The sequence below is a fragment of the Papio anubis genome, unplaced genomic scaffold, assembly GCF_008728515.1.
Source record: "Papio anubis isolate 15944 unplaced genomic scaffold, Panubis1.0 scaffold474, whole genome shotgun sequence".
Lineage (NCBI taxonomy): Eukaryota > Metazoa > Chordata > Mammalia > Primates > Cercopithecidae > Papio > Papio anubis.
The window spans coordinates 46,480-65,783 of NW_022164930.1; the positions used below are offsets into that span (position 1 = coordinate 46,480).

Consider the following 19,304-nt stretch of genomic DNA (forward strand, 5'->3'; position numbering starts at 1 on the left):
GAAGTTTCTCAGAGAGCTTCTTTCTCTTTGTTATCAGAGGATATTTCATTTGACCCTATAGTCTTCAAAGGGATGTGAAATATCCGTTCTCAGATTCCACAGAAATAAGGCTACCAAAGAATTCCACGAAATACAGATGTAATTCAGTGAATAGAAGTCACACATCACAAAGCAGTTTCTCAGAAAGCTTCTTTCCACTTTTTCTCGGAGGATATTTTCTTTTTCACCATAGCCCTCTATGGGCTTCCAAATATCACTTTGCGAATTCCACAGGAACAGGCTTAGCGAGCGGCCTCTTGAGGGGAAAGCTGTAACTCTCTGAGATGAATACATAGAACACTAAGCAGTTTCTCAGAAAGCTTCTTTCCAGATTTCATCTGAGGATATTTCCTTTTTCACCATATCCCTGTACGGGCTTCCAAATATGACTTTGCAAATTCCACAAGAACTCTCTTAGCGAAAGGCATCTTGAGGGAACAGCTGTAACTCTGTGAGATGATATCACAGAACACAAAGAAGTTTTTCAGAAAACTGCCTTCTCTTTGTGATCAGAGGATATTTCCTTTGGCCCTATAGTCTTCAAAGTGATCCGAAATATCTGTTCTCAGATTCCACAGAAATAAGGCTAGCAAACACATCCACGAAATACAGATGTAACTCTGTGAGTGGAAGTCACACATCACAAAGCAGTTTGTCAGAAAGCTTCTTTCCAGTTTTCGCGGAGGATATTTTCTTTTTCACCGTAGCCCTCTATGGGCTTCCAAATATCACTTTGCGAATTCCACAAGAACTGGCTTAGTGAGCGGCTTCTTGAGGTGAAAGCTGTAACCCTGTGAGATGAATTCACAGAACACTAAGCAGTTTCTCGGAAAGCTTCTTTCCAGATTTCATCTGAGGATATTTCCTTTTTCACCATAGTCCTCTATGGGCTTCCAAATATCACTTTTGAAATTCCACAAGAACTGTGTAACCTGTGAGATGAATTCACAGAACACTAAGCAGTTTCTCGGGAAAGCTTCTTTCCAGATTTCATCTGAGGATATTTCCTTTTTCACCATAGTCCTCTATGGGCTTCCAAATATCACTTTTGAAATTCCACAAGAACTGTCTGGCGAAGGCTTCTTGAGGGAAATGTGTAACTCTGTGAGATGGATTTCACAGAACACAAAGTAGTTTCTCAGAAGCTATTTTTCTCTTTGTGATGGATATTTCCTTTGGCTATAGTCTTCAAAGGGATCGAAATATCTATTCTCAGTTTCCACAGAAATAAGGCTATGAAAGTGATCTGAAATATAGATGTAACACTGTGAGTGGAAGTCTAGCATCACAAAACAGATTTTCAGAAAGCTTCTTTCCAGTTTTATCAGAGATATTTTCCTTTTCACCACGCCAATACTAAGGACTCCATATATCACTGAAATCACAAGAACAGGCTTGAAGCCCGGCTTCTTGAGGAAGGTGTAACTCTGAGATGAATTCACAGAACACTAAGCATTTTTCTCAGAAATCTCTTTCTCTTTGTTGCTCGGAGGATATTTCTTTCCTTTAGAACCTTTATTGATGGGATGAAATATCTGTTTATAGGTCCAACAGAAATAAGGCTATATACGAGATCCACGAAAATACAGATGTAACTCTGTGAGATGAATTAACAGAACACTAAAGCAGTTTCTCAGAAAGCTTCTTTCTAGATTTCATCCTAAGATTTTTTTTCACAATAGCCCTCTATGGGTTCCAACTATCACTTTTGAAATTACACAAAGAACTGTCTTAAGCGAAAACTTCTTGAGGAGAAAGCTGTAACTCTGTGAGATGATTTCACCAGAACACAAAGTTTCTCATAAAGCTTCTTTATCTTTGTTATTAGAAAGAGATATTTCCTTTAGCCCCTACTGTTCTTCAAGTGATCCGAGAGAAATATCTGTTCTCAGATTCCACAGAAATAAAGGCCTTAAAGAGATCCCACGACATACAGATATAACTCTGTTGGTGGAACACATCACAAAGCAGTTTCTCAGAAAGCTTCTTTCAGTTTTCTCGGATATTTTTTTTTTAACATAGCCCTCTATGGGATTCTTATATCACTTTGGAATTCCTACAGAACAGGCTGGTAGCTTCTTGAGTGGAAGCTGTAACTCTGTGAGATGAATTCACAGAACACTAAGCAGTTTCTCGAGCTTCTTTCAGATCTGAGGATAATTCTTTCACAGCCCTCATGGGCTTCAAATATCACTTTGCAAATTCACAAGAACTGTCTTGGCGAAAGGCCTCCTGAGGGGAAAGCTGTAACTCTGTGAGATGATTTCTAGAACACAAAGTTTCTCAGAAAGCTTCTTTCTCTTTATTGTGGAGGGATATTTCCTTTGGCGGTACTGGCCTGCAAAAGGTCCGAAATATCTGTTCTCAGACTCCCACAGAAATAAAGGCTAGCAAAGAGATCCACGAAATACAAGTAACTCTGTGAGTGGAAGTCACATCTGAAGCAGTTTCTCAGAAATCTTCTTCCAGTTTTCTCGGAGGATATTTTCTTTTTCACCACAGACCTCTATGGGCTTCCAGAAATACCAGTTGCGAATTCTGCAAGACAGGCTTAGCGGCGGCCTCTTGAGGTGAAATCTGTAGCACTCTGTGTGATGATTTCACAGAACACAAAGTTTCTCAAGCTTCTTTCCAGTTTCGAGGATATTTTCTTTTCACCACAACCCTCTATGGGCTTCCATATATCACTTCTGGGAATTCCACAAGAACAGGCCTAAGGGTGGATTCTTGAGGGGAAGCTGTAACTCTCTGAATGAATTCACAGAACACTAAGCAGTTCCTCGGAAGAGTTTCTTCAGATTTCATCAGAGGATATTTCCTTTTTCACCATAGCCCTCTATGGGCTTCCATATATCACTTTGTAGAATTCCACGGGAACTATCTTAAGCGAAAGGTTTCTTTAAGGATAGCTGTAACTCTGTCAGATTTTTCACAGAACATAAAGCGTTCCTCAAGCTTCTTTCTCTTTAATCAGAGGATATTTCTTTGGCTATAGTCTTCAGGGATCGAAATATCTGTTCTCAGATTCCACAGAAACAAAGGCAAGGAAAGAGATAAATGAAATGCAGATGTAACTCGGTGAGTGGAGTCACACATCACAGAACAGTTTCTCAGAAGCTTCTTTCCAGTTTTTTCTCGAGGAGGTCATTTTCTTTCCCCATGACAGCCCTCTATGGGCTTCCAAATAACTTTGCAAATTCACAAGAACTCTCTTAGCGAAAGGGCTTTGCCAGGGAAATCTGTAACTCTGGATGGTTTTACAGAATACAAAAGGGGTTTCTCAGAAAGCTTCTTGCCTCTTTGTGATCGGGAGGATATTTACTTTGGCCCTCTAGAACCTTTAAAGGGATCCAGTCTCTGTTCAGGAGTTACAGAAATAAGTCTAGCAAAGAGATCCACGACATACAGATGTAACTCTGTGAGTGGAAGTCACATATCAGAAAAGAAGTTTCTCAGAAAGCCTTAACAAGTTTTCTCTCGACGATGTATAGCTGCCACTTAGCCTCTATGGGCTTCACAGAAATACCACTTTGTGAATTCCACGAGAACAGAGCCTATGAAGTGGGTTTTGAGGGAAAATTCAAAATAAATGAGATGAATCCTGAACCTAAGCAGTAGTTCTGAAGCTTCTTTCCAGTTTCATGTGAGGATATTTCTTTTTTCACCATAGCACTCTATGGGCTTCAAATAGCACTTTACCAAATTCACAAAGAAATGTCTTAGCGAAAGGCTTCTGGAGGAAATGTAAATCTATGAGCTGTTCACAGAACACAAAGAAGTTTCTGAAGCTTCTTTCTGTTTGTTATCGAGAAGGGTATTTCCTTTGGCCTATATAGTCTTCAAAGGTTCGAAATATCTGTTCTCAGATTCCAGAAATAAAACTATAAAGATCCATGAAATACAGTTGTAACTCTGTGTGAGTGGAAGTGCACATGCAAAGCAGTTTCTCCAAATCTTCTTTCCAGTTTTTCTCTGAGGATATTTTGTTTTCCCATAGCCCTCTGTGGGCTTCAAATATCACTCTTTGAATTCCACAAGCACAGATTTAGCGGCTTTTGATGGGAAAGTTCTAGCTCTATAATGAATTGACAGAACACTAAGCGGTTCTCCGAAACCTTCTTTCCAGATTTCATCAAAGATATTTCAGCACTTCACCCATAACCTTCTGACTATCTCTTTGAAAATTCCACAGACTATCTTGAAAGGCTTCTTGGGCGAATGAACTCTGTGAGATTTATCATGGAACATAAAGATGTTCCTCAGAAAGCTTCCTTCTCTTTGTATTAGGAGGGTATTTCCTTTGGCCTATAGTCTTAAAAGGATCCGAAATATCATTCTCAGTTTCACAAATCGTATATAAAGTGATCCCACAGAAATATAGATGTAACTACTGGAGTGGAAGTCTAGCATCACAAAGCAGATTTTCAGAGAAACTTCTTTCCAGTTTTATCAAGAGGGATATTTTCTTTTTCACCATAGCCCTCTAAGGGCTTCATATATCACTTTGCAAAGTCCACAGAACAGGCTTAGCACGACCTATTTCTTGAGGGGAAAAGGTGTAACTCTGTGAGATGAATTCACAGAACTTTGTATTTTCTCAGAATATATTTCTCTTTGTTATCGGAGGGATATTTCCTTTCATACTATAGTCTTCAATGGGATCGAAATATCTGTTCTCAGATTCAACAGAAATAAGGCTAGCAAAGAGATCCACGAAATACAGATGTAACTGTGAGATGAATTAACAAGAGCATAAATAAGTTTCTCAGAAAGCTTCTTTCTAGATTTCATCTAAGATTTTTTTTTTCACAATATCCTCTATGGGTTCCAACTATCACTTTTTGAAATTACACAGAACTATGTTAGCGAAGGCTAGCAGGGAGAAAGCTGTAACTCTGTGAGATGATTTCACAGAACACAAAGTTTCTCATAAAGCTTCTTTATCTTTGTTATTAGGATATTTCCTTTGGCCTATGTTATTCTTCAAAGTGATCGAGAATATCTGTTCTCAGATTCCCACAGAAATAAAGGCTATGAGATCCACGACATACAGATATAACTCTGTTAGTGGAAGGCACACATCACAAAGCAGTTTCTCCAGCTTCTTCCAGTTTTTCGGTTGTTTTTTAACATAGCCCTCTATGGGATTCTTATATCACTTTGCTGGAATTCCCACAGAGCAGCAGGCTGGTGGCGGCTTCTTGAGTGGAAAGCTGTAACTCTGTGAGATGAATTCACAGAACGCTAGCAGTTTCGAGCTTCTTTCCAGATTTCATCTGAGGATAGTGCTTGCTTTCACGTGGCCACTCTATGGGCGCAAATATCACTTTGCAAATTCCACAAGAACTATCTTGGCGAAAGGCCTCCTGAGGGAAAGCGCTTAACTCTGTGAGATATTCACAGAACACAAAGAAGTTTCTCGCTTCACTATTGAAGGAATCTTCCTTTGGCATTATAGCCTGCAAAGGATCGAAATATCTGTTCTCAGACTCCACAGAAATAAGGCTAGCAAAGAGATCACGAAATGCAGTAACTCTGTGAGTGGAGTCACATCACCCGAAACGGTTCTCAGAAATCTTCTTTCCAGTTTTTCTCGGAGGATGTTTCTTTTCATAGACCTCTATGGGCTTCCCAAATACCAGTTGCAGATTCTACAAGAACAGGCTTAATGGCGGCCTCTTGAAGGTGAAATCTACAACTCTCTGTGTGATGATTTCACAGAACACAAAAGAAGTTTGTCTCAGAGCTTTGCTTAGTTTTTCGAGGATATTTTCTTTTCACCACTTGGCCCTCTATGGGCCCATGTATAATATCACTTTGGGAATTCCACAAAGACAGGCTAAGGAGGCGGATTCTTGAGGGGAAAGCTGTAACTCTCTGAGATGAATTCACAGAACACTAAGCAGTTCCTCGAGGAAAGTTTCTTTCAGATTTCATCGAGGATATTTCCTTTTCACCATAGCCCTCTATGGGCTTCCATATATCACTTTGTAAATTCCACAAGAACTGTCTTAGCGAAAGGTTTCTTTAAGGGATAGCTGTAACTCTGTCAGATTTTTTCACAGAACATAAAGACGTTCCTCAGAAAGCTTCTTTCTCTTTGTAATCAGAGGATATTTCCTTTGGCCCTATAGTCTTCAAAGGGATCCGAAATATCTGTTCTCAGATTCCACAGAAACAAGGCAAGGAAAGAGATAAATGAAATACAGATGTAACTCGGTGAGTGGAAGTCACACATCACAGAACAGTTTCTCAGAAAGCTTCTTTCCAGTTTTTCTCGGAGGATATTTTCTTTTTCCCCATAGCCCTCTATGGGCTTCCAAATAGCACTTTGCAAATTCCACAAGAACTCTCTTAGCGAAAGGCTTCTTGAGGGGAAATCTGTAACTCTGTGAGATGATTTCACAGAATACAAAGAAGTTTCTCAGAAAGCTTCTTGCTCTTTGTGATCGGAGGATATTTACTTTGGCCCTCTAGTCTTCAAAGGGATCCGATATGTCTGTTCTCAGATTCCACAGAAATAAGTCTAGCAAAGAGATCCACGACATACAGATGTAACTCTGTGAGTGGAAGTCACATATCAGAAAGAAGTTTCTCAGAAAGCTTCTTTCCAGTTTTTCTCCGACGATATTTTCTTTTTCACCATAGCCCTCTATGGGCTTCCAAATACCACTTTGTGAATTCCACAAGAACAGGCCTAGCGAGTGGGTTTTGAGGGGAAAATTCTAGCTCCGTGAGATGAATTCACAGAACACTAAGCAGTTTCTCAGAAAGCTTCTTTCCAGATTTCATGTGAGGATATTTCTTTTTTCACCATAGCACTCTATGGGCTTCCAAATATCACTTTGCAAATTCCACAAGAAATGTCTTAGCGAAAGGCTTCTGGAGGGGAAAGCTGTAAATCTATGAGCTGATTTCACAGAACACAAAGAAGTTTCTGAGAAAGCTTCTTTCTGTTTGTTATCGAAGGGTATTTCCTTTGGCCCTATAGTCTTCAAAGGGATCCGAAATATCTGTTCTCAGATTCCACAGAAATAAGGCTAGCAAAGACCATGAGAAATACAGTTGTAACTCTGTGAGTGGAAGTCACATCCTGGCTTAGTTTCTCGGGGAAATCTTCTTTCAGTTTTTCTCTGAGGGATATTTTGTTTTCCCCGCAGCCCTCTGTGGGCTTCCAAATATCACTCTTTGGATTTCTCCAAAACACAAGATTTAGAAAGCTTTTGTTGGAAAGTTCTAACTCTATAATATAATTGACGGAACGCTAAGCGGTTTCGTCAGAGCCTTGCTTTCCAGATTTCATCGAGATATTTCCTTTTCACCATAGCCCTCTCTTTGAAATTCCACAAGAACCATCTTAAAGACTTCTTGAGGAGTAAAAGATAGAACTCTGTGAATTTTTATCATGGAACATAAAGATGTTCCTCAAGCTCCTTCTCTTATGTCGGAGGTATTTCAGCCATATAGTCTTCAAAGGGATCCGAAATATATTCAGATTCCACAGAAACAAAGGCCTTAAAAGAGATCCACAGAAATACAGTAACTTCGGTGAGTGGAAGTCACACAGTTTCTCAAGCGGTTGTATCGAGGATATTTACTTTCTCCCCATAGCCTCAATATTGGCTTCGAAATATCACTGCTAATTCCACGAAACTCTCTTGTGAAAAGGCTTCTTGGGGAAAGCTGTAACTCGTGAGATGATATCACAGAACACAAAAGAAGTTCACAAGCTTCTTTCTCTTTGTATGGATATTTCGCTGGCCCTGATGGGATCGAAATATCTGATCAATTCCACAAAAATAAGGCTAGCAAAGATCACACGAAATAGAAGTGTAACTCACAGTGGAAGTCACACATCACAAAGCAGTTTCTCAGAAGGTTCTTTCCACGTTTTCTGGGAGGATATTTTCTTTTTCGTGGCCCTCTGGGCTTCAAATATCACTTGGCGAATTCCACAAGAACAGCCTTAGCGAGGCAGCTTCTTGGTGAAAAGATGTAACCTCTGTGAGATCCAGATTCACAGAACACTAAACGTTTTCTCAAGCTTCTTTCCAGATTTCATCTGAGGATATTTCATTTTTCATAGCCCTCTATGGAAATTACTGTCTTAGCAAAAGCTGGCGAGAGGGAAAGCTGTAACTCTGTGAAAGTGATTTTAGAGAACCACAAAGAAGTTCTCAGAAGCTTCTTTCTCTCTCATTATCGGAGGATATTTCGCTGGCCTATAGTCTTCAAAGGGATCATGCGGTTCTCAGATTCCACAGACATAAGGCTAGGAAAGAGACATCCACAGTAAGGGTACTGGCTCTGTGAGGTGGAAGTCACGTTACAAAAGCAGTTTCCTCAAGCTTCCCTTCAGTTCTTTGAGGATATTTTCTTTTTCACCATAGCCATCTATAGGCTAAATTATCACTGCGAATTCCCATAGACAGAGGTAAGTAGGCTCCTTGAAGGGAAAGCTGTAACTCACAGAGATAGATTACAGAACACTAAATAGTTTCTCTGAAATATTCTTTTACCCAGATTTCAGCACTTTCTATAACCACTCTATAGGCTTCAAATATCACCCCTACCAAATTCACAAGGAGACTGTCTTGCTTGAAAGGCTGTGAGGGCAAGCTACAACTCCTGTGAGATGATTTCACAGAACACAAGAAGTTTCTCAAACGCTTCTTTCTCTTTTTGTTGTTGGAGGATGTTTCCTTGGCCCTGTAGTCTTGAGGATCCGAAATGTCTGTTCTCCGGATTCACAGGAAATAGGGCTGTGAGATCCTGGCCAGATGTAACTCTGTGAGGTGGAGTCACACGTCACAGAAGGTTTCTCGGAAGTTCTGGCTCCGGTTTTCTCAGAGGATATATCTTTTCACCATAGCCCTCAATGGGTTTTCCAAATATCACTTTGCGAATTCCACAAGAACAGGCTTAGCGATAGGCTGTTTGAAGCTTCCTGAAACAGTCGAGATGAATTACAGAACACTAAGCAGTTTCAGAGCTTCTTTCCAAGATTTCATCTGTGAGGATATTTCCTTTTTCATTAGCCACTCTATGGGCTTCCAAATATCACTTGCAAATTCCACAAGACTGTCTTACGAAGGCTTCTTGAGAAAGCTATAAGTCTGTGAGATGATTTCTAGGAACACAAGAAGGTTCTCAGAGAGCTTCTTTCTGTTGTGATAGCCAGGATATTTCCTTGCTTGTTCTTCAGGGATCGAGAAATATCTGTTTCTCAGATTCCACAAATAAGAGCTAGCAAAAGAGATCCACGAAATACAGATGTACCTCTGTGACTGCGTCACCATCACAAAGCAGTTTCTCTGAAATCTTCTTTCCTTTTTCTCGAGATGTTCTCGTAGCCTCATGGGCTTCCAAATATCATGCGCAGAGTTCACCGGGTTTTGGCTGGTGGGCTTTGTGGCTCTGTGGGGATGGTTGGACATAAGCAGTTTCTCAAGCTTCTTTCCAGATTTCATCTGAGGATGCTTCCTTTCACCATGGCCCTCCTCACGAGGCACAAGATATCACTTTGCAAATTCCTATAGAACTATCTTATTGAAGGCTTCTTAGGGGAAAGCTGTAACACTGTGGATGATTTCCCAGAACACAAAGAGCTACAAACCTTCTTTTTCTGATATCGGATATTTCCTTTAGCCTATAGTCTTAAAGGGTTCAAATCTGTTCTCAAGATAAAACAGAAATAAGGCTTGCAAAGAGATCCACGAAATACAGATGTAACTCTTGACTGGAAGTCACATCACAAAGCAGTTTCTCAGAAGCTTCTTTCCAGTTGTTCTCGAGGATATTTTTCTTTTCCCCAAGAGCCCTCAGTGGAAGCTGGAAATATCTCTTTAGAATTCCACAAGAACAGGCTTAGCGGCGGCTTCTTGAGAAAGCTGTAACTCTGTGAGATGAATTCACAGAACATAAGCAGTTTCTCAGAAGCTTCTTTCCAGATTTCATCTGAGGATATTTCCTTTTCACCGTGGCCACTCATATAGGCTTCCAAATATCACTGCGAATTCCACAAGAACTGTGTTAGCGAAAGGCTTCAGGGAATGCTGTAATTCTGAGATGATTTCACAGAACACGAAGTTCCTCAAGAAACCTTCCTTCTCTTTGTTATCGAGGATATTTCCTTTGGCCTACAGAACCCTTCAAAGGGATCAAATATCTGTTTCAGATTAAACAGAAATAAGGCTAGAAAAAAGTGATAAACAGAAATAGGAGTACTTAACACTGTGAGTGGAAGTCACACATCACAGAAAGCAGTTTCTCAAGCTTCTTTCCAGTTTTCGAGGAGGACTTTTCTTTTCAACATAGCCCTTGGTGGGCTTCAAATATCACTGAATTCCACAAGAACAGTCTTCATGGCTACTTGAGGGAAGCTGTAATCCTGTGAGATGAATTCACAGAACACCAAATGCTTTCAAACCTTCTTTCCAATTTCATCTGAAATCCCTTTCTCTACATAGCCCTCTTTGGGCTTCCAGATATCCTTTGCAAATTCCCACAAGAACTGTCTTAGCGAAAGGCTTCTTGAGGGAAGCTGCTCTCTGAGATGATTCCACGGAACCACAGAGAAGTTCCTCAAGCTTTCTTCTCTTTGTTATTGAGGGATATTTCCTTCATAATCTTCAAAGGGATCGAAATATCTGTTCTGAACTCCACAGAAATAGGATAGCAAAGGATCCACAGAAATACAGATGTAACTCATTGAGTGGAGTCACATCACAAAGCAGTTTCTCAAACTTCTTCCCACTTTTCTCGGAGGATATTCCCTTTCCTTTTCACCCGTAGCCCTCTGTGGGCTTCAGCCTGCTTTGCAAATTCCACGAGGAGCAGGCTTGTGACTTCTTGAGGGAAAGGCTGTAACTCTGTGGGCAGATTCACAGAACACTAAGCAGTTTCTCCTGAAGCTTCTTTCCAGATTTCATCTGAGACGATTTGCCAGATGTAATCCTGTGGGAGGAAGTCACATCACAAAGCAGAAGTTTCTCAGAGTTGTTCTTTTTCCGCTTTTCTCGGAGGATATTTTTCAATCAGAGCCCTCATGGGCTTCCAAATATCACTTGGCGACCTACCAAGAACAGCCTGAAGCGAAATGCTCTTGAGGTGAAAGATGTAACTCTGTGAGATGAATTTACAGAACACCAAGCAGCTCTCAGAAAGCTCTTTTCCAGACTTCATCTGAGGATATTTCTATTTTTTCACCATAGCCCCTATGGGCGCTGAATATCACTTGCAAATTCCACAAGAACTACCCTGAAGCAAGTGCTCTTTAGCGTGGTGCCGTAACTCTGTGAAGGATTCTTAGAGAACACAAAGAAGTTTCTTTCTCTCTTTGTTATCGAGGATATTTTGGTCTCTATAGTTCCCAAAGGATCCCAAATACCGGTTCTCAGATTCCACACAGACATAAGGCTAGGAAAGACATCCACAGGCCAGAGATGTAACTCTGTGTGAGTAGCTCACCGCACAAAGCAGTTTCTCAGAAAGCTTCCTTCCAGTTTTTCTCGAGGATATTTTCTTTTTCACCATAGCCATCTATGGGCTTCAAACACTTAAGCAATCGCATATGAACAGGGTAAGTGAGCCGCTCCTTTAGAAGGAAAGCTGTAACTCTATAGATGAATTCACAGAACACTGGGTGAATTTGAAATATTCTTTGCAGATTTCAGCATAGATATTTTTTCACCTTTTTAGCCCTCATGTAATTTCCCAAATATCACTTTGCAAATTCCACAAGAACTGCCTTAGCTGAAGGCTTTGAGGGCAAGCTGTAATCCCTGTGAGATGATTTCACAGAACACAAAGAAGTTTCAGAACGCTTTTCTTTGTTGTTGGAGATATTTCCTTCGCCCTGTAGTCTTCAAAGGGATCCTAAATGTCTGTTCTCAGATTCCACAGAAATAAGGCGCTAGCAAAGAGATCCACGAAATACAGATGTAACTCTGTGAGGGAAGTCACACATCACAAAGAAGTTTCTCAAAGTTTCTTTCCAGTTTTTCTCTCTCGAGGATATATCTTTTCACCATAGCCCTCAATGTTTCCAAATATCACTTTGCTAATTCCACAAGAACAGGCTTTAGCGAATGTGGGTTGTTTGAGGGGAAAGGTAACTCCAGTCAGATGAATTACAGAATAAGCTGAAAGCTTTTCCAGATTTCATCTGAGGATATTTCCTTTTTCACGCTTAGCCCTAAGTGGGCTTCCAAATATCACTTGGCAAATTCCAAGGAACGTTCCTACCGAAGGCTTCTTGAGGGGAGTTATAAGTCTGGGGGAGATGATTTCATATAACACAAAGAAGGTTCTCAGAAAAACTTCTTTTCATTGCATAGCAGGATATTTCCTTTGCCCTTATATTCTTCAAAGGATCCCAAATATCTGTTCTCAGATTCCACAGAAATAAGGCAAGCATCCACCAAATGATACCCGTGACTGGAAGTCACCATCACAGCAGTTTCTCTGAAATCTTCTTTCCACTTTTCTCGAGAGGATATTTTCTTTCACCGTAGCCCTCTATGAGCTTCCAAATATCACTTTTAATTCCACAAGAACTGCCTTAGCTTGTGCCGGGTTTGACGTGAAAGCTGTAACTCTGTGAGATGAATTCGTAATGAACACTAAGCAGTTTCTCAGAAAGTTTCTTTTTTCTCCAGATTTCATCTGAGGATACTTCACTCATAGCTCCCTCAATTTGTGCCTCCAAATATCACTTTGCAAATTCCACAAACCGTCTTATTGAAAGGCTTCTTGAGGGAAAGCTGTAAACACTGTGAGATGATTTCTCTAGAACACACAAAGCAGTTTCTCAGAAACCTTTCGCTTTGTTATCGGAGTAGATATTTCCTTTGGCCCTATAGTCTTCAAAGGTTCCAAAATATTCCTGCCCTTGCAGATAAAACAGAAATAAGGCTTGCAAAGAGATCCACGAAAATACAGATGTAACTTTGACTGAAGTCACACATCACAAAGCAGTTTCTCTGTGAAAGCTTCTTTCTTCCAGTTGTTCTCGGAGATATTTTCTTTTTCCCCAGAGCCTCAGCGCTTCCAAATATCTCTTTATTAATTCCACAAGAATTGTGGCTTAGCGAAGGCTTGAGGAAAGCTGTAACTCTGTGAGATGAATTCACAGAACACTAAGCAGTTTCTCAGAGCTCTTTCCAGATTTCATCTGAGGATATTTCCTTTTTCACCGTAGGCCCTCTATGGCCTCCAAATATCACTTTGGCGACCCACAAGAACTGTGCCAGCCGAAGGCTTCTTGAGGGGAATGGCTGTAATTCTGTGAGATGACTTCACAGAACACAAAGAAGTTCCTCAGAAACCTTCCTTCTTTAAGTTATCCCCGAGGACATTTCCCTTTGGCCCTATAGTCTTTAAAGGGATCCCAACATCTGTTTTCAGATTAAACAGAAAACAAGTACAGAAAAAAGTGATAAACGAAATACAGATGTAACACTGTGAGTGAAGTCACACATCACAAAGCAGTTTCTCGTAGAAAGCTTCTTTCCAGTTTTTCTCGGAGGATATTTTCTTTTTCAACATAGCCCCTCGGTGGGCTTCCCAAATATCACTTCTTTAATTCCACAAGAACAGTCTTAGCGAAGGCTACTTCGAGGGGGAAAGCTGTAATCTGTGAGATGAATTCACAGAATCACCAAGCTGTTTCTCAGAACCTTCTTTCCAGGATTTCATCCGGAGGAAAAATTTTCTCTACATAGGCCCTCTTTTGGGCTTCCAGATATCCTTTGCAAATTCCACAAGAACTGTCTTAGCCGTAAAGGCTCTTTGAGGTGCTTCTCGTAACTCTCTCGAGACATTCTCATCGGAACACAGAGAAGTTCCTCAGAAAAGCTTTTCTCTTTGTTATTTGAGGATATTTCCTTTGGCCCTATAATCTTCAGGCTGGATCCAGAAACATCTGTTCTCAGACTCCACAGAAATAATAGATAGCAAAGAGGTCCACGAAATACAGATGTAACTCATTGAGTGGAAGTCACACATCACAAAGCAGTTTCTCAGAAAGCTTCTTCCCACTTTTTCTGGAGGATATTTTCCTTTCACCGTAGCCCTCTGTGGGCTTCCTAATATCACTTTGCAAATTCCACAAGAGCAGGCTTAGCGAGCGACTTCTTGAGGGGAAAGCTGTAACTCTGTGAGACGAATTCACAGAACACTAAGCAGTTTCTCTGAAAGCTTCTTTCCAGATTTCATCTGAGGATATTTCCTTTTTCTCCATAGCCCTCTATTGGCTTCCAAATATCACTTTGCCAATTCCACAAGAACTGTCTTAGCGAAAGGCTTCTTGAGGTTAAAGCTGTATCTCTGTGAGATGATTTCACAGAGCACAAAGAAGTTTCTCAGAAAGCTTCTGTCTCTTTGTGATCGGATAATATTTCCTTTGCCCCTATAGTCTTTAAAGGGATCCGAAATATCTGTTCTCAGATTCCACAGAAATAAGGCTAGTAAAGAGATCCACGAAATACAGATGTAACTCTGTGAGATGAATTAACAGCACTACTACAGTTTCCTCAGAAAGCTTCTTTCCAGATTTCATCGGAGGATATTTTTCACCATAGCCCTGTTGGCCCCCAAATATCACTTGCCAATTCCACAAGAATTGGGTCTTAGAGAAAGGCTTCCTGAGGGAAAGCTGTAACTCGTGAGATGATTTCACAGAACACAGAGAAGTTTCATATAGAAAGTTTTTCTTTTGTTATCGGAGGATATTTCTTTGGCCGTGATAGTCTTCAAAGGATCCAGCTATCTGTTCTCAGATTCACAGAAATAAGGCTAGCAAAGATTTGCTGAATATATATAGGGACTCCCGTGAGACGAATTCAACAGAACACTAAGCAGCTCTCAGAAAGCTTTTTTCCAGGTTTCATCTGAGGATATTTTTCACTATAGCCTTCTATGGGCTTCCAAATATCACTTTGGCACTCCACAAGAATTGCCTTAGAGAAAGGCTTCTGCGGGTGAAAGCAATTTGTCCACCTCCCGCCCCCTCAACGCCACTTCACGTTCAATCCTGTTCATTTGTTCCTCAGATTCCACAGAAATAAGGCTAGCAAAGAGATCCAGCAAATACGGATGTAACCTGTGAGCTGAATCAACAGAACACCAAGTAGCCTCAGAAAGCCTCTTCCAGATTCCCATCTGAAGATACTTTTTTCACCATAGCCTCTATGGCCTAAATATCACTTTGCCATTTCCACAAGAACTGTCTTAGGAAAGGCTTCCTGGAAGTGAGAAAGCACTCTGTGATGTGATTTACAGGAATACAAAGAAGTTTCTTTGTGAGCTTTTTCTTTTTGTTATAGAGGATATTTCTTTTGGCCCCATAGCCTCAAAGGATCCGAAATATCTGTTCTCAGATTCCACAGAAATAAGGCTAGCAAAGAGATGTACAAAATACAGATGCAACTCCGTGATAATAAACGCTAAACCAAGCAGTTTCTCAGAAAGCTTCTTCCAGGTTTCCATCCGAGGATATTTTTCACCATAGCCGTCTAGGGCTTCCAAATCACCCACAACCCACAAACCGTCCATAAGCCTCCCCGGAGATGAAAGCCGCAACCCGTGAGACGGACTCACAAGAAACCACAAACAGCTCAAGCCTCCCTGTCAACGATGACACTCCCAACGAGAGTTTTGATTCAGCCATTTGTTTCAGATTCCATAGAATAAGCATAAAGAGATCTACGAATTACAGATGTAATCTCTGTGGAGGTGGAATTTCCACAGAATACTTCATGCAGTTTGTCAGGAAGATTCTTCCAGATTTCATCTTTAAGATATTTCTTTTCTACTATAGCCTTTCTTTTGGGTTCCACATTACTTTGCTAATTTCCATAAGAAATGTTCTTAGAGGAAAGGCTTCCCTGAGGGAAAGCTGTAACTCTGTGAGATGATTTCATGAAGACAAAGAAGTTTCACAGAAAGCTTCTTTTCATTTGTTATCGAGGATATTTCCTTTGGCCCTATAGTCTTTAAAGGGATCTGGAAGTCTGTTCTCAGATTCCATAGAAATACGCCAGCAAAGAGATCCACGAAAATACATATGCAACACCTCAGTGAGATGAATTAACAGAACACTAAGCAGTTTCTCAGAAAGCTTCTTTCCAGTTTCATCTGAGGATACTCCCTTTCACCACAGCCTTCTATGGGCTTCTAACTATCACTTCATAATCTCCATTAAGAACCGTCTTAGAGAAAGGCTTCCTGAGGGCAAAGTTTCTGTATCTCTACACGACTCACTGCTAAAAGTTTCTCAAGCAAAGCTTTCTTTGTTAATAGAGGATATTTCCTGGGCCTTTTATATTCTTCAAAGGGATCCGAAATTATCTTTGTTCTCAGATTCCACAGAAATAAGGCATAGCAAAGAGATCCAGTAATATAGATAATCTCTGTGGGAGTTGAATTAGCTAGAATACTGGTGAAGTTTCAGAAAGCTTTTTCAGATTTCTTATCTCAAAACATCACTCCTCTCCCTCACCCTCACAGCCCCTATGGGCTTCCAAATATCACTTTGCCATTCTGCATGTAAAGAACTGTCTTAGGAAAGGCTTCCTGAAGCGAAGCCGTAACTTTGCAGATGATTTCGGCACAGAATATAGAAAGTGAAAAAAGTGGAGAGGGAGCTGAATGCACGGATCCTGGGTACCGACCTGCCCCCGGTGACCTACCGCTGTTACATCCTACCTGCACGGCCATGACATAACCCGTGACATTTGAAATCACCGGGAACACCATGCAGCCTGGTCATGCTTCTTTTGGCAGATTTCATCTGAAGATATTTCCTTTCACCACAGCCCCATGGGGTTCCTGTATCACTTCTGCCAATTCCACAAGAAATGTTCGGAGAAGGCTTCCAGAGGGGAAGTTGTAATTCTGTAGAGATGATTTCATAGAATACAAAGAGGTTTCACAGAAAGCTTTTCTCTTTGTTATCGGAGGATATTTCCCTTTGGCCCTATAGTCTAAGGCAAAGGTCTAAAACATCTGTTCTCAGATTCCACAGAAATGAGGCTACCAAAGAGATCCACGAAAATACATATGTAACCCCGTGATGAATTCAACAGACACCACAGCTCTCAGAAAGTTTTCCAGCTTCATCTCGAGGATATTTCCTTTCACCATAGCACTCTATGGGCTTCCAACATCAATTTCTACAATTCCACAAGAACTCAGGTTAGAAAGGCTTCTTGAGGTGAAAGCTGTAACTCTGTGAGACGATTTTACAGAACACAAAGAAATTTCTCAGAAAGCTTCTTTCTCTTTGTTATCGGAGGATATTTCCTTTGGCCCTATAGTCTTCAAAGGGATCCGAAATAGCTGTTCTCAGATTCCACAGAAATAAGGCTAGCAAAGAAATCCACGAAACACAGACGTAACTTTGAGAGTGGAAGTCACACATCACAAAGCAGTTTCTCAGAGACCTTCTTTCCAGTTTTTCTATGAGGATATTTTCTTTTTCACCATAGCCCTCTATGGGCTTCCAAATATCACTTTGCGAATTCCACAAGAAGAGGCTTAGAGAGTGGCTTCTTGAGGGGATACCTGTAACTCTTTGAGATGAATTAACTGAACACTTAGCAGTTTCTCAGAGAGCTTCTTTCCAGATTTCATCTGAGGATATTTCCTTTTTCACCATAGCCCTCTAAGGGCTTCCAAATATCACTTTGGAAATTCCACAAGAACTGTCTTAGCGAAAGGCTTCTTGAGGGGAAAGCTGTAATTCTCTGAGATGATTTCACAGAACACAAGGAAGTTTCTCAGAAAGCTTCTTTCTCCTTGTTATCGAAGGATATTTCCTTTGGCCCTATAGTCTTCAAAGCAATCGGAAATATCTGTTGTCAGATTCGACAGAAATAAGGCTAGCAAAGAGATCCACGAAATACAGATGTAACTCTGTGAGATGAATTAACAGATCACTAAGCAGTTTCTCAGAAAGGTTCTTTCCAGATTTCATCTGAGGATATTTCCTTTTTCACCATAGCCCTCTATGGGCTTACAAATATCACTTTGCAAATTCCACAAGAACTGTCTTAGCGAAAGGCTTCTTGAGGGGAGAGCGATAACACTGTAAGTTTATTTCACAGAACACAAAGAAGTTTCTCATTACGCTTCTTTCCAGTTTTTCTCGGAGGATATTTTCTTTTTCACCATAGCCCTCTATGGGCTTCCTAATATCACTTTACGATTCCACAAGAAGAGGCTTAGCGAGCGGCTTCTTGAAGGGAAAGCTGTAACTCTGTGAGATGATTCAACAGAATAAAAAGAAGTTTCTAAGAAAGCTTCTTTCTCTTTGTTATCAGAGTATATTTCCTTTGGCCTTATAGTTCAAAGGGATCCGAAATATCTGTTCCCAGATTCCACAGAAATAAGGCTAGCAAAGAGATCCACGAAATACAGACGTAACTCTCTGAGATGAATTAACAGAACCCTAATCTGATTCCCATAAAGCTTCTTTCCAGATTTCATCTGAGGATATTTCCTTTTTCAACCTAGCCCTCTATGGGCTTCCAAATATCACTTTTTAAATTCCACAACAACTGTATTAGCGAAAGGCCTCTTGAGGGGAATGCTGTATCTCTGTGAGTTGATTTCACAGAACACAAAGAAGTTTCTCAGAAAGCTTCTTTTTCTTTGTTATCGAAGGATATTTCCTTTGGCCCCATTGTCTTCAAAGGGATCCGAAATATCGGTTCTCAGATTCCACAGAAATAAGGCTAGCAAAGAGATCCACGAAATACAGATGTAACTCTGTGAGTGGAAGTCACACATCACAAAGCAGTTCCTCAGAAAGCTTCTTTGCAGTTTCTCTTGGAGGATATTTTCTTTTTCACCATCGTCCTCTATGGGCTTCCAAATATCACTTTGCGAACTCCACAAGAACAGGCTAAGCGAGCGGATTCTCTAGGGGAAAGCTGTAACTCTGTGAGATGAATAAACAGAACACGAACCAGTTTCTCAGAAACCTTCTTTCCACATTTCATTTGAGGATATTTCCTTTTTCACCAGAGCCCTCTATGGACTTCCAAATATCACTTTACAAATTCCACAAGAACTGTCTTAGGAAAAGACTTCTTGAGGCGAAAGCTGTAACTCTGTGAGATGATTTCACAGAACACAAAGAAGTTTCTAAGAAAGCATCTTCCTCTTTGTGATCGGAGGATATTTCCTTTGGCCCTGTAGTCTTCAAAGGGATCCGAAATATCTGTTCTCAGATTCCACAGAAATAAGGCTAGCAAAGAGAT

General features: G+C 40.6%; 1 pseudogene; it reads right to left on the reverse strand.

Moving 5' to 3' along the window:
• Positions 1–213: 213 nt before the first annotated feature.
• LOC116273210 lies at positions 214–16,797 on the reverse strand (annotated as a pseudogene).
• Positions 16,798–19,304: the final 2,507 nt, after the last annotated feature.